Source organism: Ptiloglossa arizonensis, chromosome 2, assembly GCF_051014685.1.
Source record: "Ptiloglossa arizonensis isolate GNS036 chromosome 2, iyPtiAriz1_principal, whole genome shotgun sequence".
Taxonomy (NCBI): Eukaryota; Metazoa; Arthropoda; class Insecta; order Hymenoptera; family Colletidae; genus Ptiloglossa; species Ptiloglossa arizonensis.
In genome coordinates, this window is record NC_135049.1 from 7,788,981 (window position 1) to 7,813,501 (window position 24,521).

The 24,521-nt window shown below is 35.4% G+C and overlaps 1 protein-coding gene and 1 long non-coding RNA gene across 4 annotated transcripts in view; one reads left to right on the forward strand and one right to left on the reverse strand.

Annotated features, from left to right (window-relative positions):
* Heph (polypyrimidine tract-binding protein 1 heph) overlaps positions 1 to 24,521 on the reverse strand; it is a 739,001-nt gene that overhangs the window by 640,044 nt on the left and 74,436 nt on the right. The window lies entirely within an intron of this gene.
* Positions 831 to 2,202, forward strand: LOC143143502 (uncharacterized). Its single transcript, XR_012991168.1, has 3 exons — positions 831 to 969; positions 1,055 to 1,641; positions 1,885 to 2,202. It is a non-coding gene; the product is annotated as an uncharacterized LOC143143502 (long non-coding RNA).

Below are 24,521 nucleotides of genomic sequence, written 5' to 3' on the forward strand. Positions count from 1 at the left end.
ATAAAGAAACTCGAGAAATCCTCATTGAGGTCTTCTTATTTGCAAGATAAAGGAGAAAATATAGTTCCCCGTTTTGAAGTGAACCGACGATGCCGATTTTATCACTCGAAAGTGGAAATGATCGTGTATCCTCGGCACTGATGTTTTCTTCTAAACATATTGGTCTTGCCTCGAATCGAAGATACAATATTCCTCGGTCGAGTAACCTTCTTGTACGATTGTTAGCACTTCACGAATGATGGACTTAAAAAGATATTGCAAATGTAGTTTGCAACTACACTCTTCCGATTCGTTTCTTTACATTCGGTTGTTTCAAAGACACAGCTCGACTCGTACGATGTTCGTACAGAAGGTCCTACGTAATATCGAGGTGACAAAGATGAATCTATCGTTCACTTTGCAGAGATCGAATCATAGTCTAGTTCTAGCGAAAATAAAGAATCTAACAATTAGTTAACCTTTTAATCGCCTTTACCCAGAATAATCCAGGAAACGACGGGAACAGTTTGACGACGAGATGAACAAGTCTCGGACCGACAGATTCTAGAAGCCATAGTTTTCGAGAATCGGGCGGTCGTAAACACGAACGAAATTCAGGAGGCAAACAATCGACTTTCCGTAGGAAATTATATTTTCGTCGGATGCCGCGCACAGGGACAGTGGATAAATAAATTCCCCGTCGTTCTATTTCCGTCCAAGAAGTAAATAATTCGCCGCCGCTCTTGGAATACCGGGCTACACTACTCTGTGTTCCAACGTCAGCCGTAAAAACCTATTCTTGGTGGATCGTCGAACAACACAGTCGACACTACGAATACAGAAGTAGCGCCTCGAGTTTTTTTCACCAATGAGTTGAACGAACCTGTACAATTCTACGAGTACGACACGGAGCATCGAAGATATCTTGGATTTCAAGAACTACGACTATCGTTACTATTGTCTGGTTGTTACGTTACGTCGATGAAAAAGGTGTAGTGAATAAAATGGCTGAAACAGTGGCTAATCGTTCAACAATGTTCTACAATTTTATCGTGAAATTATTTATCATTATTAGTGTTGGTGGTACAATTGGACACTGATGTATCGACGAAACAAAGGAGTAGTTCAGGAAATGAATTATAGGCGTGTAGTAGAGAGAGTGGGTGACAGATGAGTGACAGATGAACGAAGAACGAACGCGTGGAGGATGAGTGCCAAAGACTTGTGTGTGCAACGAAGAAGATTTTCTTTTTCTTTTATTAAGTAATAAGCTAGGTGATAAGCAAAATGAATAAAATTAGTCTAACGAAGCAGAACTTAATTTAATTGAATAAGAAGCATATCTTGAAATATATAAAATTATCGATTAGAAGAGTTGTTTTACGCGCTGAAACGCATAGAATTCTTCTAAAATTTATGAACCTCGATAGACGAATACAACGAGTATTGTTAATACTGTGTACCAGAAACAACACTTTGATCGATGGGTGATAAAAAATGTTCAAGGAGTCATTGCCCTTGCCTCTCTTTCTGTTGCTGGGAAAAACTTTCCTCGAATGTACTTCACCCACTCTATTGTGATTCTTCGGACAACGGACATGAAATGAGTGAAACGTGACGAGCGTCCCCCAACCCATTATGTAAACGGGAGTTTTTAGCTGAGTGAGTAGTTTTAATTTATTTATCGGTACGTGACTTATTCAGTACGCTTAACGTCTTGAATTTGTTTTATTGTTCGGTTCGACCGATCGAATCATACTCGATGAAATATAATTATTCGCAGAATATTGTGCAGAGATTTTTCAATTATCGTGGATAATGTCATTTTTGACACGTACCTTCTACGAAGCGATAAGAATAAAATATCGTATAATTCAATATTTCTTTCTGGGTAATGCTTTTTAGTATTCATCGGCATGATTTAGATGACAACCGAGCCGAAAGTACCGTTAGAAGTTTTAACAGTTCACACACCGCATCAAATGACTTCATAGTAGCGTAGCAGATGAACGATGAAGCCTGAACTGCAGTCTAATCAGTCACTTCCTTCGTTCGAAAGAACTGACCGAAATATATCATTGGATAACTATCCCATTAGATAGGGGCTTTATGATTGACGTGCTCGTCGTAATCGTGTAATGTTGACGCTTCGTTGTCAACTGATGTACAATTCTAGAACTGTACAAAATATGAAGGAGATTCATCGAAAATAACTCTTATAAAATACCCTTGAAACCACTTTAATCGGTAATTAGTCAACAAGCCATCAATAGAAAAATTATATCCAATAAAGAGAATTTACAACCATTGAGACAATATTTACAAAAGATACTTTGTCACAAACTATCAAATGAGAATTGAGAATAAAACCACCCAAAATAGAGCTGGGTACTCTTCCGCCCTACTTAAAATACCCAGACCTAACTCAGATCTAACCAAAAATATAGGTAGATACTTTTACCCTATCTAAAATACCCAGACCTAATCCAAAATATAGGTAGGTAATCTTCCATCTTAACTGAAATACAGCCAACTCTCAACCAGGTTGCAACGGAGACATAAAATGCATAGTGTGTTATAACTGAGTGACCAAATCCAAAAGAATTCTCCAAAGACAAAACAAATTATGCACCTGTAAATGATCTGATTTGATGAGATATCATGAGATGTCTATGTGTCGAGTTGTACACTTTTCACGTTCATAGGTCAGCGATGAAATTAATTTCTTCGGATTATAAGACGCAAGGTGTAAAATGCATTTGAACGCATCGCTCATTTTACGATAACCATACAACGACAATTCATTTAAAGTTATCTCTGACAATTCGCAAGGAATTGCCAGAACTCGCTACAAAAGTCTATTCTGACCAACTGGACCGGTTGAAATCAACATTGGATATAAAACGGTCAGCTTTGTTCGAGAGAAGTAGCGTCCTCTTGAGCAAAGGATGATTCACCTAACCTAGTCCTGGGATATTGCGCCAACAGACTGCATCACCTTTTCAGAAGTTTGTAACGCTATTTCAACAACGCAAACGTATCCTCCGTAACATTACGGATGCTCAAGAATGTGAAACTGAAAGAGAAATGGAAAAGGAAAGAGAGGAGTGCATTTTGTCCTGGGCTTGCTAGTGGCTCAAGAGACCTACTTAGAGGCGAGCACGTTCGGCGGTTGGTTGAAAAGTATATACAAGGTGTGTTAGAACAATAAATCGAGGTTAAATTGTCCAACAGAAATTGCAAAAGAAAGCGAAAAATTACTTAATTCGAGTAATTGCAAGCTTGTCGAAAAACTCCCCTTATTTAGCTCGAACAAATATATCTTTATTTTAAAAGTTTACATCCATTGTATTTTAGTCCTCTTCGATGATAAATAAAAATGTAACTGTACGTGAGACAGTAGGAAAGAAACTAGTTCTTATATGTATGTGTCTATGCGGGAGACGAACTATTGTACATAGTTCATTTTATTAATAAAATTGATAATAGTCCTTTGATATCAAAGTTATCAAAGTTTTGGTTCGAATGAAAAAATGACGAAAATTTGTCAATGCAGGAAAAAATCAAATTGAAATACTTAGAAAAGCAGAACATACACATACATACACACACGCACACAAAATGACGACAATAGCATAATTTGCTAATAGTATTTGATGAATACTCTATAGCTACTGTAATTTTTGTACAATCAAAAATTAAAACTCGATTACACCACTTAAAACGTAATTCTAATGAAAAATGCTTTCATTTTTCATTTTTTTCTTAATATACAAATTTCTGCAAGTATAAGGTAACGTAGGTAAGACAAACTATTTATTTTCACAAAAGATATTTTTTACATTGGTTATAGTTTTGTGACGTTAAATAATATTTAGTACATACAGATTATATTATTATTACAAAATCGAAGAAACTAAAAATAAAGTATATGTAACTTTTAAATGGAGGTCAATAATGAAAACAATTCGTTGATTATATTTATATTAGCGTAACTTATATTGTCATAAGTTTTAGAATTTATATTTTACAGCTGAAATCTTCTGAAAGGGACTACAAATCGTATAGTCGAAACGTTGAATAAAACGGTCACTTATGGGAGTTAACAAGTTTGCAAAACCCTTGTTATCCTTAATATACCTACGTACATCAGTGATACACCACTTCTCTTTATTGGACAAAAATAATTTCTCTCAGATTCCTACTCCCCAAATATACCGGTTAAAGGTTTAAAAAAACTGGTATTTTTCGATGAAAATAGTTTCAACAAGTTAAAGGTAATAATAAAAGGTAAAACTTCCTCGAGAAATGGGTACAGAAATAATTTTACCATGAGCCTCTTTCAACCCGTTGTCCGCTGTGTATCGAAGCATTCTCTGTTTCCCCCCAACAGTTTTCCACTCCGACAACTCGTGTTATTTTATGTTTTGGAGATGTAAAAATACATTCTACATAAAGTGTGGTTTCCACTTACTTTTCAATTTCTCCTATCCTACCACTGTACAGTCAAGGCTTTCACGTGATTATCTGTCGTACAAACACTTACTCCAGCCGGGCAAGAAACGTTGCGTTTAACGAGGAAGAATTTAAGCCCGGGGAAACGAAAAGTCATTTTCCCAGCCGTTGGAAACTGTGCCAGCTTTAGCCAACGAGTCGAGGGTTCAAGGATCCCGCAGGATGGGAAAGCCAAAGCGAAGGACAAACATACACGGACGCGTATAAACGCGAGCTTAATGGACCGAGGTCTGTGTTCACCACTTCTCTGTTCCAAGAAAGACGTTTGCACACTGCTCGGTATATTATGCGGCTTTGTTCCGTGTGTTGCCAGGTTTGCGGGCAGATTCCCAGCCATAGGCGCGGCCCGGCCCCGTTTCAAGCGAATTAATCGTGGTTCTGTTTCACGTGGACTCGTCGGCATTAATTCGATTAAATCCTGAAACGTTCGCGAAGCAATGAAATTAGATAGACGGCTTATCGCATGGCTCTTTCGCTGTCTATGTGTTGAATTGAACGCTTTGCATGTTCATAGGTTAGCGATAAGATTAGCTTCTTCGGATTATAACACGCAACGTGTAAGATGCGTTTGAACCGATCGCTCATTTTACGATAACCATGCAACGACAATTTATTTCAAGTTATCTCCGAAGGTTTGGATCAGCTATACTATCATCGAAAGTATTCTTATGAAATACCCTTTAAACCCCATTAATTGATAATTAATCTGTCGATAGAAAAATTATATCTAATAAAGGGGATTTATAGTCATTGAGTCAGTATTTACAAACATATTAGAAGCTTATTTTGCGACAAAATATCAAATGAGAATTGAGAAGAAATCACCCAAAATGTAGATAGGTGTTCTTCTGCTCTACCTAGAATACCCAGACTTAACCTAAAATACAGATAAGTATTCTTCTGACTTACTTGAAATACCCAGACCTAACCCAAAATATAAGTAGGTATACTTATGCCCTACTACTGCCCTACCTAAAATACACAGATCTAACCCAGACCAAACCCAAAATATAGGTAGGTACTCTTCTGCTCTACCTAAAATAAAGCCAATGCTCGACCAAGTTGTAACGGAGACATGAAATGCGTATTGTAGTATAACTGGATGACCAAATCCAAAAGAATTCTCCGAAGACAAAACAAACTGTGCACCTGTAAAAGATCTTGCCGATTGACGAGATATCATAAGAGACATCCATGTGTCGAGACACTTTGCACGTTCGTAGGTTAGTGATAAAATTAGTTTCTTCGGATGATAGTACGTAACGTGTAAGATGGATTTGAACGAATCGCTCATTTTACGATAATCGTGCAACGATAATTTATTTCAAGTTATCTTCGAACGTTTCTTTCTCTTTCTATGAACGAAAATGTATTGGCTGGTCCTCTCCCGCGTTTTGAAGGAGTTATCTCTCTCTGTCGTTTGGCCCGTTGCCACGGTGACAAGAATCCTAACCTAACCTCCAAAGAGTGGACCTCCACTCTCTTTCGATATAAAGACTCTGTCTTCACTCGATAAAGGCGGAAATACATTATTTATTGCGACACGTGAGCACACGAAACCTCTTAAACTAAGACTGTTTGTCAAATTGTTCCGTATTCGAATATTCGGGGAATGTACAGTTACATAAGTATATCTATCAATTTCATATGTATAATATATTTTACGTATTTATTAAATTCGAAAGTTAGGATTACCAATTCTATTTTGCTTTAATTTGAACATCGATTGATGTACTTTGGCCAAGAATGAATTTAATTAAAAGATTGTATACGATTTATTTAAAAAAGTATTTTTATTTTCAGAAGTAAGAAAAAGACGCAAATATAAGTATCCGCCTAGAGTCAATATTTATTTCGTATCAACTTAATTACAATAAATTAATACTTCGTTGGATATCCTTTTAATCTTATTGTAAATTTTAATTGGTTTCGCATAGATTGAACTAGTTTCTTTCGTAAAATTCGCGGTTATTTCGTCCCATTTATATATTACGATTTTTAAATAAATTGTGTATAATTGTTGATACGAATGCATACCAAATTAAAGTATGTTAATCGAAGTGAATTAGAATTGGTAATTTTAACTTTGAAACCGATTAAATACATAGAATATGAATTGGATACTCATAAATTGGGTGGTACTCATTCTTTAAACTCATCGTTTTGTACATTTGTATTTTCATAAAAAAGATACTGATATATTCAAAGTTTCTCGCAAGAAGCTTCCTTTTGCAGTCATTGTGTTTACAGCAATAGAAATGACTCTTTCGGAAAATAAATAATAGAAATATTTAAATAGCATTTCGCCAATTCCTTCATGAAAAGAAAATTATCCTTGTTTAATTTTAACCAAGATTTGAGAAATGGCATTGTGATCAATCATCAATTAATAATGACATTCGAGTATTAAATTATTTGAACAATCCTGGCTCTACTCCAAACTAGTAAAAACACTTATGCGATACACGCTGGTGTTGCGTCACTTCACGTTATAACACATAATATTTCATTTTTACATCTCCGTTACGTTAGGAGTAGAAGCATTTATATGCCGTATCTAATAATGTCGATTGTAATTTTCAATCACGAAAATAACGAAAATTATATATTGAAATCGGTTTACCTACAAATCACCATCTCAACAATTGCGTAAGGATCGAAATTACAAACTGTGACACAAATACAATTCCAGCAAAATTATACTACAGCGAACGTTAGTATTTTCTATAAATAAGTTATTTTAAATGCACGTATTGCAAAAATCATTTTCTCATATTTTCATTCTTTGGCGTTTATATGTTTACGCTTGTATTCCAATTACAAGATAACAATCTCTCCATGTTCTCTGCAAAATGTTCTCATTTCTAGAATTACGAGTATTCATATTGTATAGAGCTTTGGGTGTGTGCATTTTTTCAACGAACTGTTTTTCCAACGTTGACGACTCACGACTCTCGCGCAAGACATCGAGTAACATGCAGTTGGCGATGACAGTGAGTTTTCAAGCTATTTGAAAACTACTGCAAATTTGCAATCACATTTTTCACGTAACGCGACAATGTGCTTTCGCTTCAACTGGTTAACTGTCACGTCTAAGTGATGCGTGAGTTTTCACATAGAGCTCATTCGTGGGTGATGGATTCCCTTGTCCGATTAACAGTGATTTTACCAAGTAGTTATAAAAATGAAGAACAAAAATAATATACCGGATTTATTAAAAAAAAAGGTATTGGACATAACTCCAAAACTTGTATACATATTTGTACAGTAAGTATTTATAGATCTCTTGGCAATACTATAGAAATGAAAATAAGAAATATTGAAGAACGAACAACTGTTTATTAAATTTATCAAATATCACTCTGTAAATGATATTTTGCTCTTTATCACTAAAGAGCTAAAATCGCTAAATTTCTTATCAATAGAAATTAATTTATAATTGAAGTACCGAATCTAATGATATACGATTTCACGCCAGGCAGTTAATATTTTAATATATATTCAAGGTTTCAAGTTCATGTTTTAAAATTGTAATGTAGATTGCAAGGAATATATAATACAAAAGTTTACGGCAATAAAATTCAACGTTGTGCAAACGAGATTAGAATTCACGTACAAAAACAAAGTGATTTGCCAATCTTATGCCCAAACCAACTACGCCACGGACTCATTTGCTAGTCAAGTTTATATTACCGAAGCATCGGTTCCTTAAATATTTAACATTAAACATCTGCTAAACTCTTAACTACCTGACCTAAATTCATATTTCATTACTTTTAGAATTTTAAGCATTAACACAGTGCAGAAACTCATGAAAAAGTGAGCACCAAACACAGATATCTCTTCTTAGTAAACAATAGTACCTTGTGCTTTAAAAGTCGTAGCCAGTGAAATAATTAAAGGTAATTATTTACAAAAGGAAATCTCACCGATTGCGACGATTAGTGAATATGTTATAGAAGTCAACATTTTGAATCTCTCTCTCTCTCTACACACACACACACACACACACACACACACACAACTGCAAATCGGCCTTAGTTTTTGAAATTTTTCCTCAAAAAGATCGCTGCTACTATTTACCTACATTGGACCACGTAAGCTCATGATTGCCCCTTATCTCTTGTTTCAATAAACAATGGCATGGTAACCAATGACGAAACGAGTGTACCTAATAACTTCTTACTTAATAGGTCAGGTTAAAAAAATCTTACTCGAACCTTACTTAAACCTAATCTATTCTATCTAGTAACTAATTTAAGGGGGGACACCACTCTGACGAGGCAAAAAAAATCAAACTTTCTTTTCTTACTCTCTTAAAGATTAAAGTGTGTAGAATATTATGTCAAAAAGATATTTCAAAATTCAAACATTTAACGAAGTTGCAGCGATGAATAAACTTGTTTTACGTTTTTCTCGAAACTGTATCTTTCAATTTGGAAATCTCCGAAACTACACAACCGATTTACTTTAAATTTGATAGAGATATTCTTCATAGAGTATTATACAATGTAGCATACGATTTTTGTAATGTGTTAATTATCTAATTTTTTGTAAACGTTTAAAGTCATTTTTGGGGGTAAATATGATCGATCTTTCTTCAAACTTCAACCATTTCTACAATTATTAAATTTTAGAAAAATCGTAAGCTATATTTCAAATAATAGTCTCAAGTTTACGAATCAATAACATCAATAACACACCAGAAGGGGTTCTGAAGATACCGAATAATTTCGCCATTTTGTACAATTTTTATCCTCCCAAAATTGTAAAATGTTGATTTCTACAACATATTCAAAAATCGTCGAAATCGAAACCCACCTTTTCTAAATAATTATCCAATTGAAACGGTTCTCGTTTTTGTTTCTCTGGTATATAAAATTGTAAAAGAAATTTATATTACTTTTTTTATAATGATTAATTTTATAAAATTATATTTTGCGTACGACCAATAAGAAATTGTTTATTTGGAATGGAAGGCACTCTGTATATAATTCCGTAATGATCAATTAATTTTAAAAGAAAAACGCATCATTATTATAGCTCGTTTTTACAATTATTAAACGTATTTCTGCCTTTAAACGCTTCTCCTACAAAAGTGGCCCCTAAAGAGTTGATTTCAATGGATCAATGGAGAAATTAATTTCCTCAAGTTTTTTTATAGGCATTCGCAATTAATTTCACGTGCGAATCAAAGAACTATGCGCAAAGAATGTAGGGTGAGGAAGCATTATAATTGAGGAATCACACATTGCAGAAGCCACGTTCAAGCTTTGAGCCACGATCGAATTACACAGGGGTTGATTTTCTTTGGAAACGAGCCAATTCATTGTTTCCAAGGTGCACGAAACTTTCGTCGGGTTAGCAAAAAGAGCAGCTGCTCCAAGTCTTCCTTCATGCCCTACTGAGCGATAATTGTAACAGAATAACTGGCCACTGAAGGTTACCCCCCACTATGTGCATCTCTCTGCATAAACAGACTGCTTCAAAAGAGTAAGTACAATCTCTGCAAACTAGTAGAACTAATTGCAAGAAATAAGAAAGTCTTGGTGAATGTATATTCGCAAATGAATTTTATTTTGCAGGAATAGATAAATGTTAATATTATAGAATGTTGTAGATGGTGTGCTTTACGTGTTGTTATCGTAACTGTCATTTGTCGTTATTAATGTCGCGTATAGAGAGTACGATAGCAACAGGTAAGTATCCAAGGAATAGTATTGTTTATTGTGTTACGTACAGTGAGTATAATCGTATAAAATATTAACTTACAAATTAGGAAAATTTCTTTCGAGATATTATTTATAAGAAAAGCGAAAAATATCAAATTTTGTTGATTGTATAAGCAAGCATTTGCCAATAATTGTAATAAACGATATTTAAGTTAAAAATAGCTGTCTCTCATCCTAAGAAATTAATATATATATATATGAAAATTGAATCAACAATTAGAATTCTCTATTAATGAAAATATGCATCGTTGAGAGTTTACATACTATGTTATGTATGAGTGAAATATTTGTAAAGAATCAACAGAGACAGAAATAAAAAATAATGTCTTATTTTGTATTACTTTTATGAAACCTTTTAAAACGGTCCATTTATACAAATTTGCATAATTGCGGTAGAATTAACATTTTTTTGTTTCTTTTAATAAGTTTTACTAATCTCTACAGTTTGTATATATAATTTTATAAAAAACTCTATAGATACGTGATTTTTATTTCTAAAGTAGAGAAATTACTATTATTTCTGAAGAGAGAGATTATCCGCTATAGAATAAAAGTAAAGTTGTCGTTTCAAGTGTGAGACATGGCCTTAAGCTGTCAATAAAGATCGATGAGTCTATAGAATTCACTCATGTAGTTATTCCAAGATCATTTTGAAAAATATGTTACATTTACAACATAAAGAAAATCCCAAGTACATACATGCTACGAAAAAATAACTGGATTACGTGACATCCGAAAGCTTCGAAAAATTTAAACATCGCAACATTTTAAGCAACTGCGGCAATTTTAAATCTTTGAAATTTTTATTCAAATAATTCGAGGTATAGTTAACGATAGAATGATAGGACACTCTTGAATTATTAATATTTTTCACAATTATTGCTGGTGTAACCTTACGCAGGTGTTTCTTCTTTATTAACATGGAAATTTTTTGACTATTTAGTCTGTTTTCCAAGAATTTTATATGAAGTTTATATGAAAAATAGTGTGTCAAGATGGCAAAGCAGTGGTAATTCAGAACAATATGACCAACGATCGAAAGATCAGGTTCCAGTAGCGTTTAAAATGTTTATCTCGCTGTAAATAATTGCTGTGAATTACAAATAATTTATTGTTCTTAATATATCAGTTCACTGATCTTAAAATAGAACGAGGTACTTACAATTAGTCAAATGATAAAGAAAGAAAAATTATTCGAATTTAAAAAAGTGCAGCATAAGGAAAAAAAGGAGCGATCATGGTGTGCATGCAATATTAAACATTACGTTCAATTCTACTTAGATAATCGTGAAAAATTACAAAGTGATTTGAGTAAAGGAGAAATAATCACGGTACGAACAGAAATTATAATGTAATTGTAATTTTAATACAAAACTAATAAGTGAAGGAGTGACAACAAATGTAAAACGGATTGTTGAAAACACGTGTTATTTTTTAACGCGTCAATGCATTTATACCTACTGTATAAAATTGTGAAAAATTATTTCATTGATATTACAGAAACAATGTTAAAGCTTTACAGTGGCCTGTAAAATCAACAGAACATTGTAGGAAAATGCGAGTACAGTTAACTTATAATAAATAATTTATTGTTCTACTGCAATATTCCATGCAATACATTTCTACTGCAATATTCGTCTTTTCTGTATAATTTGCAACATGTTTTTAGATAACTGCTTATACAAATTTTGTATAAACTTTTATGAAATTGCTATTATATATATATATAGAGAGAGAGAGAGAGAGAGAGAGAGAGAGAGAGAGATGGAAAACAATTTTGTTCCAATTTTGTTACACACATTCATATTAGTCAGGAAGTGAAAAAGGTTGAGACGCAATTTCATAAAAGTTTATACAAAATTTGTATAAGCAGTTATCTAAAAACACGTTGGAAATTATACAGAAAAGCCGAATATTGCAGTAGAAATGTACAAGTTATTAAACATGTAATGAAACATTTCTTTTCCAATATACACACATAAAATTTGGTACCATTCTTGTACTGTAACAAAACAACATATTAGTATTTCATTACTTTATACAGACTGCCTTCCAATTGTTTATCGTTGATAAACAATTTATTCTTCATTAACTGTTCCATATCTGACGTATAATTAGTCCCAAGCAAAATATAACTTTGTAGAATTAATAATTACAAAGAAACTAATATAAATATCTTTTACAATTTCATATACCATAGAAACAAAAACGAAAACCACGCTTCTAGCTTCGACCACGGTTTTCGACATAATTGCGCATACGAGTGGACAAAGAATAATCCGTACACGTATAGAGAGCTCGTGTAGCAACAAACGAAGCGTCGAGTGGCCAAGTAGCGAAGCGTTCGTGCAACACGAGTTGAAAGCCGGAGGGCGCAGGTTTCAGGAGAAAGGTAGATGAGGAGGGGAAGATAGGAGACTGAAGGGGTGTGGAGGCAGGTACACGAATTTACATGCAGCTGCGTTGACTCGGCTTTAATAATTCAGAGGGCTGACTGACCAACGCCGACACCGTGTCTGCGGTTACCCGGCTACGATATGAACGAATCGATGACCCAACGAATCTAAAAACTCACGCACACAGTCGTGCGATATTTTTTTCCAACACGAAAAAGAAACACCTCGAAATTGTCGACGAAATTTTAGACCGACCGACATTCATTTTCATAACAGGGAAGCAATCTAAAGCTAAACGTCGAGTAAATTGTCAATCATAAACCAACTGTTTTTGTATCGTTTTGACTCTTACGTTTTCAAACCTCAACAGTTTCGACCTATTGAAATATTAAGCTGCTTTTTCTCGAGTTACAGATAGCAAACAAGTCTGTTTTCTTACGCATATTCATAGTTCATAATACAATAATTATGTGGAACGATAAAATATTATTCTAAATACATTTTGTAAAATTTCGCGAGAAAACTATTAATAGATACGTGTTATATTATATAATAATAATTTATTATATAATATTATATAATTATACATTACTTCGTATGTGAAAATAAGGATACTTTTTTATCTATATTAGAAACTATACACATCAAAGAGTAAATAGTGTTCATATTATTATAATCTGCCTTTTCGTTAATTGTATTATTGTTAATTATCTGCAATGATTCAAGAAATAATTTTTCATAGTAATATTGTATACTGTAGGACTATTATATAATATATAGTATAGGACACCGCTCAAGTACCGTACTCTTTATGGTTACTGGATTGATAGTGTATTCTAATTTGTTCTCCACCGGTAAAAGTATTTTTTCGCAATCCGTTTTTTATAAACAAGTTATTAATAAATATTATTCAATACAATCCAAGAAGATTTGCGCGAGTAAACTGATTCATTTTCATATTTATTTTTGTGCACTATTTTAGTAAACCATTTTAAGTGGATGAAAATTATATACACACCAATATGTAAAACGAATTAAAATATATTCAAGAAATAATAATTTAATTCTATTCTGAAAATTCGAGAAAAGTTTAACTTTATTCGAAGAATTCAAACGAGGACCATATAATTATGAGTAATGTTATGTATATTTACTAAATAATTCTCTCACACAAATTCAATTTTAGGAATCTGTCAAAACTTTTTCTTTTCAACAATTATTCAAATTTAATTAACCCTTTAACGATCACGGTATTTTTGTACCTGAACCACCAAAAATGATTCCATTTTGTCATCAGATTTGTTAGTCACCTGCATGAAAAAGTGTTCTTTGTTAATTTTAATGTTGTATCTCGCATAATAAACTTCTAACCTCACGTTTCAAACATGGTAGAGTGAAAATCAGAAAATTAAGTGTGACAAGTGTAATTATTTCCATAAGTGCGTTTCTTACGTCTTTACTGACGTAAATACGTCATTTACACTTAATAATTTATAATTGTACAGTACGTTTTAAAGCATCGAACTGCGTATAAGCTGACGTTACAGTTTTCGCGATAAAATTTTATTTCATTCGCGTGCGAACGTCAAAATACTTCGAAGTTCGAATTTGTCAATGTTTATATATTAATATATAAAATGAGAAATAGAGCTGAGAGTCGAGAGACCTAGTAACACGCACATTACTTATTTTAATGGCCAGGTCGTACAGAACGCTCTTAAAACACAAATTTATCGCCGCCCGAGTCTGACTCGGGCATGCACATTTTGAACGATTAACCCTGTCCGTGTCAGACTCGTGCTTGATCGTTAACCCCTTGTCTTACGATTTAAGTTTCGATAACGCGTGTCATAATCAACAGCAAGGTCAAAACTCCCACTATCCTCGTGAATGTTAAATATTTCTTTGAAGCCATTATAATACGTTGCTCAATAAGTTTTGTCTTTCGATAAGAAATGAAGCTATTAGGTTTCTAAAGATGGTACTACTGTTTGGTAAACTAGTGTGAAGTTTCATAGAGATCTGTCGACTTATTCGTATATTTACAGTTGTTCAAAGTTGAAGTGTCACAGTATTCTTTCCACAATGAACACGAAATAAGAATACCTCCTCGAGTATCATGTGCTCTTGATACCAAAGTCTCGAAGTCGTCGAAAAATTTTAGCGAAAGTTTGGAAATTCATTCGAATATCACGCAAAATCTCAATTCGCGGAAATTCTTGGAATTTGACGTCATTCCTAAGAATCCGCGAAATCGTGCCACTTTCTCGCATAGCGTGTGCCCCTGATACCAGTAATCCCAAAATCGAACATTTTCTAAAATTTATGTCCGAATTTGAGACTTTGGTATCGGGAGAACATTGTCGCCGAGGAGGTATGCATTTCGATTCTCCGAGTATTAATCAAATGTTAAATTGATGTATCTGATTGATGTATCGAATTCGGTGAATCTAACATTCACCGAAACCGTTCGCCTTCGCAGATTTCGCAATATCTCGATGTTTATTTATCATATTTATTAACAATCGTCGTAGGACCATACTTTAGACAATTATTAACAATGTTCTAGTATAAGTAATGGCTAAAAAGCCATCAATGTGTTGAAATATTCGAATAGATCGAACAAAGACAATGGAAGTAACGGCAAGTGACCTTGCGGAGGGTATATAAGGAGCCCCCGGTTGTTTAAAATTTCATTCTTCCTGGAGCCTCCGAGGTGGACGGATCTCTTCGTTTTAGGTTTATGGAAGGGGGTCCCCCCACCTTGGTAACCGGTACTGGCCGCCGGTAGGCGGTGGTCAGTACTGGCGACCACTCTCTCAATCCTTTCATTTTTTTTTTTAATTGTTTCTTTGTGTAATTCATTTCATTTGTTCTCTGATTTTAATTTCTATTTGTATTTACATGTTTATTTTTTTCCACTAACCAAATTCGTTTCTATTTTCTATTATGCCTTGACTTTAGGTTTCTCTTAGGTTTCTCTTAGATACATTCTCTTAGATATACCGGAAAACGAAGAACGAAGAACGAAGAGGACTGATGTATTGCATCCTCCGCGGGACTGTTAATTCTAAGTATAGACTAAGTTAGTTTTAAGGTCACCATGTACGAATATCTGTGATCTGCCGAGCAATTATCCAATCTTTAGCTTCTTTTTGCTCACTTGATCGTATCTCAGTCCGGCCACCTCTGCTTGTTGCATAAGCAAGTGACCGGCCGTGGAGGTGGACCGAACGGTCGATCGCCGTCTCTTCTGGTGCGTCCGCTTCCAGAGAGAACATGCTGCGAACACAGGGGCAGGTGTTCGCATCGGTCCCTGTGGAAGCCCTGTGCCATAAGACCCTCTCTTCGTCATCCTTCGTGAGTCAGGTCCACGCTTTGCGTGGTTCCTGACGCGAAGTTGGGAGAAACGGGGCACTCTATATGAGTGGACGGCGTCGTGCATTTCCTCTTTAATCGGGCTCACTGAGGGGAAACGGGACCGACCTAGTAGGATCAACCGCACGGTTCGTGTCGCGTCTATTCCAATTTTGCCTAATTTTTCCATAATGTAATTGCTCGGCAGTATTAAACGAGGAGATCGAAGGAACATTGATTCCTTCTATCTCTGGAGTTAGAATAAGTTAGTTTTAAGGCTGTGATCTGCCAAGCAATTATCCAATCTTTAGATTAATTTTGCTCGCTTCCTCGTTCCTCGGTCCGGTCACCACTGCTTCTTGTACAAGCAAGTGGCCGGCCGTGTAAGTAGTCCGAACGGTCTATCGCCGTCTCTTCCGGTGTGTCCGCTTCCAGAGGGGGCATGTTGCGAGCACAGGAGCAGGCATTTTTGTCGGTCCCTGCGAAAGCCTCCAAAATAAGACCCTCTCGTCGTAAAGATGGAGAAACGGGGCACTCCTCTAGGGGAGTGGTAGGCGTCGTTCGTTTTCTCTGGAATCGGAACCACGGAGGGGAAACGGGATAGACCTAGTAGGACCAACTGCACGGTTCGTGTCGCGTCTTTCCCAATTTTGCCTAATCTTTCCATAATGTAATTGCTTGGCAGAACTAAACGAGGAGATCGAAGGAACATTGTTTCCTTCTATCTCTGGAGTTTAGTAATTTCGTTTGTACCGCGTATCGAGGGAGATCGATGGAACTTTGATTCCATCTATCTCTCTCCGGGTCTCCGCTCGCAGCAACCTCCACGTGGTGAGACCTGGTAATCGGTATTGCTTACGACGAACAATAATTATTCGTCGTGGGTAGTACCGAGCTAATTGGCTGCGAATTTACAATCGTTAGTTAATATATAAGAAACAACTGAATACTTTAAGACACAACATTCTCAGAATGCGTATGAATGCTTGAGTATGATAATGAAACGAAAGAATTCAATTGTATGTCCGATGTAACGAGGTCTTTGAATAAATTCATTTCGAGTAACAACAGAAGCTTTCTTTATGCCTATTATTTGCTTCCATTTCCTTAACCCGATCCTATTGTATTGCTGAAACTACGTGAAATAATAACAACACGACTATTATGTATTCCGGATACCAAAGTTACAAAGTCAGGGAACAACATTAGCAAAAGTACAGAAATTCTTTCGAAAGTTCCACTAAATTACATTTCGCGATAATTTTTAGAAACGATGTCACCTTTAAGAATCTGCCGAATAAGAATACCCCCTCGAATATAATGTTCTCCTGATACCAAAGTCCAGAATCAGCGAAAAATTTTCGTAAATGTTCAGAAATTCATTGGAAAATCCCAAAAATCTCAATTCACGGTAAATTCTTGAAATTTCACGTCAGTTCAATAAATCCCCGGAATAAGATTACCTTCGCGAGTATTATGTTCTCCTGTTACCAAAGCCCAAAATCTACGATAAATCTTGAAAAAGTGCAGAAGTTTATTCGAAAGTCGCGCAAAATCTCAATTCGCGGAAATTCTTGGAATTTGACGTCATTTCTAAGAATCCGCGAAATCCTGCCACTTCCTCGCATATCATGTGTTCCTGGTACCAAACTCTCGAAATCGTCGATAACTTTCAGCAAAAATTCAGAAATTCATTCGAAATTCCCGCGAAATCTCAATTCGTGGACATTCTTGGAATTTGACGTCATTCCCAAGAATCCACGAAATAAGAATACCTCCTCGAGTATCATGTGCTCTTGATACCATAGTCTCGAAGTCGTCGAAAAATTTTAGCGAAAGTTTAGAAATTCATTCGAATATCCCGCAAAATCTCAATTCGCGGAAATTCTTGGAATATGACGTCATTTCTAAGAATCCGCGAAATCCTGCCACTTCCTCGCATATCATGTCTTCCTGGTACCAAACTCTCAAAATCGTCGAAAACTTTCAGCAAAAATTCAGAAATTCATTCGAAAATCGCGCGAATTCTCAATCCGTGGAAATTCTTGGAATTTGACGTCATTCCCAAGAATCCACGAAATAAGAATACCTCCTCGAGTATCATGTGCTCTTGATACCAAAGTCTCGAAGTCGTCGAAAAATTTTAGCGAAAGTTTAGAAATTCATTCGAATATCCCGCAAAATCTCAATTCGCGAAATTCTTAGAATATGATGTCATTTCTGAGAATCCGTGAAGTCGTGCCACTTCCTCGCATAGCGTGTGCTCCTGATACCAGGCATCCCAAACTCGAACATTTTCTAAAATTTATGTCCGAATTTGAGACTTTGGTATCCGGAGAACATTGTCGCCGAGGAGGTATTCATTTCGAATCTTCGAGTATTAATCAAACGTTAAATTGATATATCTAATAAACAATTATTATTTTCCATGTTTTAAAACTTTAAAAAACACCTCATTACTTGGAAGCTGGATCAAAATTAATTGCTATAGGCGTATCGATAACTTTTAATGCATAAATAAGATGCATATTGTAACATAAATGTTCGGAACATGCGTAAATGTTAATAACAATCGCGTAGCGGAGCAAACAATAACTGGAACCATTCGTCTTTACAGATTTCGGAATAATTTGATGTTTATCTACCATGATAAATAACAACAACTATAAGAAAATACTTTAAACAATTATTATTAATATCCTAGTATAAATAATGGTTTAAAATATCATTTCGTTGAAATATTCTTTGTTCGCGAATGAATTTTTCGTTGAGAATCAACTGACATTGTCAAACCTACACGTATCGATTATCGATTTACAAGTATTCATCACGATGATTTTTCAATCTGGAAAAGCGATTAGTTGAATTACGGCGTTTTTAAGTAAAAAATGCAACTTCTACGCGTATTGTCTAAATTGTGAGAATTAAACAAATGTTAAATTAATGTACCAAATAGAAAATCATTACTTTTTATGCTTTAAAACTTTATGAAACACGTTTTTAGTTCGAATCTCGATCAATATCAATTTCTATAAGATACTTAATCATTTGTAATGCATAAATAGGATTTTTCGATTAATATCTGGAATATGCATAAATGTTAGTAACAATCGTTGAAATGAACAAACATTCACCGGAACCGTTTGCCTTCGCAAATTTCGCAATATCTTGATGTTTATTTATCATAATTATTATGAACCGTCATAGGACCGTAGTTTAAACAATTAAGAACAATTTTCGAGTATAAATAATGGCTTAAAACGTCATTTTATTGAAATATTCTTTGTTCGCGAAGGAATTTTTCCTTAAGATCCAACTGACATTCTCAAGGCTACACGTATCGATCATCGATTTACGAGTATTCATCGCGATGATTTTTCTATCTAGAAAAGCGATTAATTGAATTAGGGCACTTTTGAGTAAAAAACGCAACTTCTACGCGTATTACGTAAATTATAAGAATTAAACAAATGTTAAATTAATGTATCTAATAATCAATTGTTACTTTCCATGCTTTACAACATTAAGAAACACGTTTATACCTCGAATCTCGATAAAACACAATTTCTATAAGTTATTTCATCATTTGTAATGCATAAATAAGATGCACATTGTTGGATCAATATTGCGAACATGCGTAAATGTTAGTAACAGTCGCGGAAATGAACAAACATTCACCGAAACCGTTCGTCTTCGCAAATTTCGCAATATCTCGATGTTTATTTATCATATTTATTAACAACCGTCGTAGGACCATATTTTAGACAATTATTAACAATGTTCTAGTATAAATAATGGCTAAAAAGCCATCAATGTATTGAAATATTCGATTAGATCGAACAAAGACAATGGAGGTAACGGTAAGTGACCTTGCGGAGGGTATATAAGGAGCCCCCGGTTGTTTAAAATTTCATTCTTCCTGGAGCCTCCGAGGTGGACGGATCTCTTCGTTTTAGGTTTATGGAAGGGGGGACCCCCCACCTTGGTAACCGGTACTGGCCGCCGGTAGGCGGTGGTCAGTACTGGCGACCACTCTCTCAATCCTTTCTTTGGTTTTTAATTGTTTCTTTGTGTAATTTATTTTATTTGTTCTCTGATTTTACTTTGTACTTGTTTTTCCATGTTTATTTTTTTGTCATTGTTGCCTTTATTTCCTTTGTTACTGCATAACTGTATTTAATCACTAACCAACTTTATTTCTATTTTCCATCATTTTTCTATCATGCCTTGAGTTTAGGTTTTTCTTAGGTAGGCACACCGAAGAACGAAGAACGAAGAACGAAGAACGAAAAACGAAGAGGACACTATCGTCGCAACCGCCGTGGGATCTTTAGTTAAGCTTGGAATAAGTTAGTTTTAAGGCCACCGTGTACAAATATCTGTTATCTGTCAAGCAATTATCCAATCTTTAGCTTCTTTTTGCTCGCTTCCTCGTTCTTCAGCCCGGTCACCACTGCTTGTTGCATAAGCAAGTGACCGGCCGTGCAGGTGGTCCGAACGGTCGATCGCCGTCTCTTCTGGTGCGTCCGCTTCCAGAGAGAACATGCTTCGAACACAGGGGCAGGTGTTCGCATCGGTCCCTGCGGAAGCCCTGTGCCATAAGACCCTCTCTTCGTCATCCTTCGTGAGTCAGGTCCACGCTTTGCGTGGTTCCTGACGCGGAGTTGGGAGAAACGGGGCACTCTATATGAGTGGACGGCGTCGTGCATTTCCTCTTTAATCGGGCCCACTGAGGGGAAACGGGACCGACCTAGTAGGACCGACTGCACGGTTCGTGTCGCGTCTTTCCCAATTTTGCCTAATTTTTCCATAATGTAATTGCTCGGCAGTATTAAACGAGGAGATCGAAGGAACATTGATTCCTTCTATCTCTGGAGTTAGAATAAGTTAGTTTTAAGGCTGTGATCTGCCAAGCAATTATCCAATCTTTAGATTAATTTTGCTCGCTTCCTCGTTCCTCGGTCCGGTCACCACTGCTTCTTGTACAAGCAAGTGGCCGGCCGTGTAAGTAGTCCGAACGGTCTATCGCCGTCTCTTCCGGTGTGTCCGCTTCCAGAGGGGGCATGTTGCGAGCACAGGAGCAGGCATTTTTGTCGGTCCCTGCGAAAGCCTCCAAAATAAGACCCTCTCGTCGTAAAGATGGAGAAACGGGGCACTCCTCTAGGGGAGTGGTAGGCGTCGTTCGTTTTCTCTGGAATCGGAACCACGGAGGGGAAACGGGATAGACCTAGTAGGACCAACTGCACGGTTCGTGTCGCGTCTTTCCCAATTTTGCCTAATCTTTCCATAATGTAATTGCTTGGCAGAACTAAACGAGGAGATCGAAGGAACAGTGTTTCCTTCTATCTCTGGAGTTTAGTAATTTCGTTTGTACCGCGTATCGAGGGAGATCGATGGAACTTTGATTCCATCTATCTCTCTCCGGGTCTCCGCTCGCAGCAACCTCCACGTGGTGAGACCTGGTAATCGGTATTGCTTACGACGAACAATAATTATTCGTCGTGGGTAGTACCGAGCTAATTGGCTGCGAATTTACAATCGTTAGTTAATATATAAGAAACAACTGAATACTTTAAGACACAACATTCTCAGAATGCGTATGAATGCTTGAGTATGATAATGAAACGAAAGAATTCAATTGTATGTCCGATGTAACGAGGTCTTTGAATAAATTCATTTCGAGTAACAACAGAGGCTTTCTTTATGCCTATTATTTGCTTCCATTTCCTTAACCCGATCCTATTGTATTGCTGAAACTACGTGAAATAATAACAACACGACTATTATGTATTCCGGATACCAAAGTTACAAAGTCAGGGAACAACATTAGCAAAAGTACAGAAATTCTTTCGAAAGTTCCACTAAATTACATTTCGCGATAATTTTTAGAAACGATGTCACCTTTAAGAATCTGCCGAATAAGAATACCCCCTCGAATATAATGTTCTCCTGATACCAAAGTCCAGAATCAGCGAAAAATCTTCGTAAATGTTCAGAAATTCATTGGAAAATCTCACAAAATCTCAATTCGCGGAAAATTCTTGGAATTTCACGTCAGTTCAATAAATCCCCGGAATAAGATTACCTTCGCGAGTATTATGTTCTCCTGTTACCAAAGCCAAAAATCTACGATAAATCTTGAAAAAGTGCAGAAGTTTATTCGAAAGTCGCGCAAAATCTCAATTCGCGGAAATTCTTGGAATTTGACGTCATTTCTAAGAATCCGCGAAATCCTGCCACTTCCTCGCATATCATGTGTTCCTGGTACCAAACTCTCGAAATCGTCGATAACTTTCAGCAAAAATTCAGAAATTCATTCGAAATTCCCGCGAAATCTCAATTCGTGGACATTCTTGGAATTTGACGTCATTCCCAAGAATCCACGAAATAAGAATACCTCCTCGAGTATCATGTGCTCTTGATACCAAAGTCTCGAAGTCGTCGAAAAATTTTAGCGAAAGTTTAGAAATTCATTCGAATATCCCGCAAAATCTCAATTCGCGAAATTCTTAGAATATGATGTCATTTCTGAGAATCCGTGAAGTCGTGCCACTTCCTCGCATAGCGTGTGCTCCTGATACCAGGCATCCCAAACTCGAACATTTTCTAAAATTTATGTCCGAATTTGAGACTTTGGTATCCGGAGAACATTGTCGCCGAGGAGGTATTCATTTCGAATCTTCGAGTATTAATCAAACGTTAAATTGATATATCTAATAAACAATTATTATTTTCCATGTTTTAAAACTTTAAAAAACACCTCATTACTTGGAAGCTGGATCAAAATTAATTGCTATAGGCGTATCGATAACTTTTAATGCATAAATAAGATGCATATTGTAACATAAATGTTCGGAACATGCGTAAATGTTAATAACAATCGTGTAGCGGAGCAAACAATAACTGGAACCATTCGTCTTTACAGATTTCGGAATAATTTGATGTTTATCTACCATGATAAATAACAACAACTATAAGAAAATACTTTAAACAATTATTATTAATATCCTAGTATAAATAATGGTTTAAAATATCATTTCGTTGAAATATTCTTTGTTCGCGAATGAATTTTTCGTTGAGAACCAACTGACATTGTCAAACCTACACGTATCGATTATCGATTTACAAGTATTCATCACGATGATTTTTCAATCTGGAAAAGCGATTAGTTGAATTACGGCGTTTTTAAGTAAAAAATGCAACTTCTACGCATATTGTCTAAATTGTGAGAATTAAACAAATGTTAAATTAATGTACCAAATAGAAAATCATTACTTTTTATGCTTTAAAACTTTATGAAACACGTTTTTAGTTCGAATCTCGATCAATATCAATTTCTATAAGATACTTAATCATTTGTAATGCATAAATAGGATTTTTCGATTAATATCTGGAATATGCATAAATGTTAGTAACAATCGTTGAAATGAACAAACATTCACCGGAACCGTTTGCCTTCGCAAATTTCGCAATATCTTGATGTTTATTTATCATAATTATTATGAACCGTCATAGGACCGTAGTTTAAACAATTAAGAACAATTTTCGAGTATAAATAATGGCTTAAAACGTCATTTTATTGAAATATTCTTTGTTCGCGAAGGAATTTTTCCTTAAGATCCAACTGACATTCTCAAGGCTACACGTATCGATCATCGATTTACGAGTATTCATCGCGATGATTTTTCTATCTAGAAAAGCGATTAATTGAATTAGGGCACTTTTGAGTAAAAAACGCAACTTCTACGCGTATTACGTAAATTATAAGAATTAAACAAATGTTAAATTAATGTATCTAATAATCAATTGTTACTTTCCATGCTTTACAACATTAAGAAACACGTTTATACCTCGAATCTCGATAAAACACAATTTCTATAAGTTATTTCATCATTTGTAATGCATAAATAAGATGCACATTGTTGGATCAATATTGCGAACATGCGTAAATGTTAGTAACAGTCGCGGAAATGAACAAACATTCACCGAAACCGTTCGTCTTCGCAAATTTCGCAATATCTCGATGTTTATTTATCATATTTATTAACAACCGTCGTAGGACCATATTTTAGACAATTATTAACAATGTTCTAGTATAAATAATGGCTAAAAAGCCATCAATGTATTGAAATATTCGATTAGATCGAACAAAGACAATGGAGGTAACGGTAAGTGGCCTTGCGGAGGGTATATAAGGAGCCCCCGGTTGTTTAAAATTTCATTCTTCCTGGAGCCTCCGAGGTGGACGGATCTCTTCGTTTTAGGTTTATGGAAGGGGGGACCCCCCACCTTGGTAACCGGTACTGGCCGCCGGTAGGCGGTGGTCAGTACTGGCGACCACTCTCTCAATCCTTTCTTTGGTTTTTAATTGTTTCTTTGTGTAATTTATTTTATTTGTTCTCTGATTTTACTTTGTACTTGTTTTTCCATGTTTATTTTTTTGTCATTGTTGCCTTTATTTCCTTTGTTACTGCATAACTGTATTTAATCACTAACCAACTTTATTTCTATTTTCCATCATTTTTCTATCATGCCTTGAGTT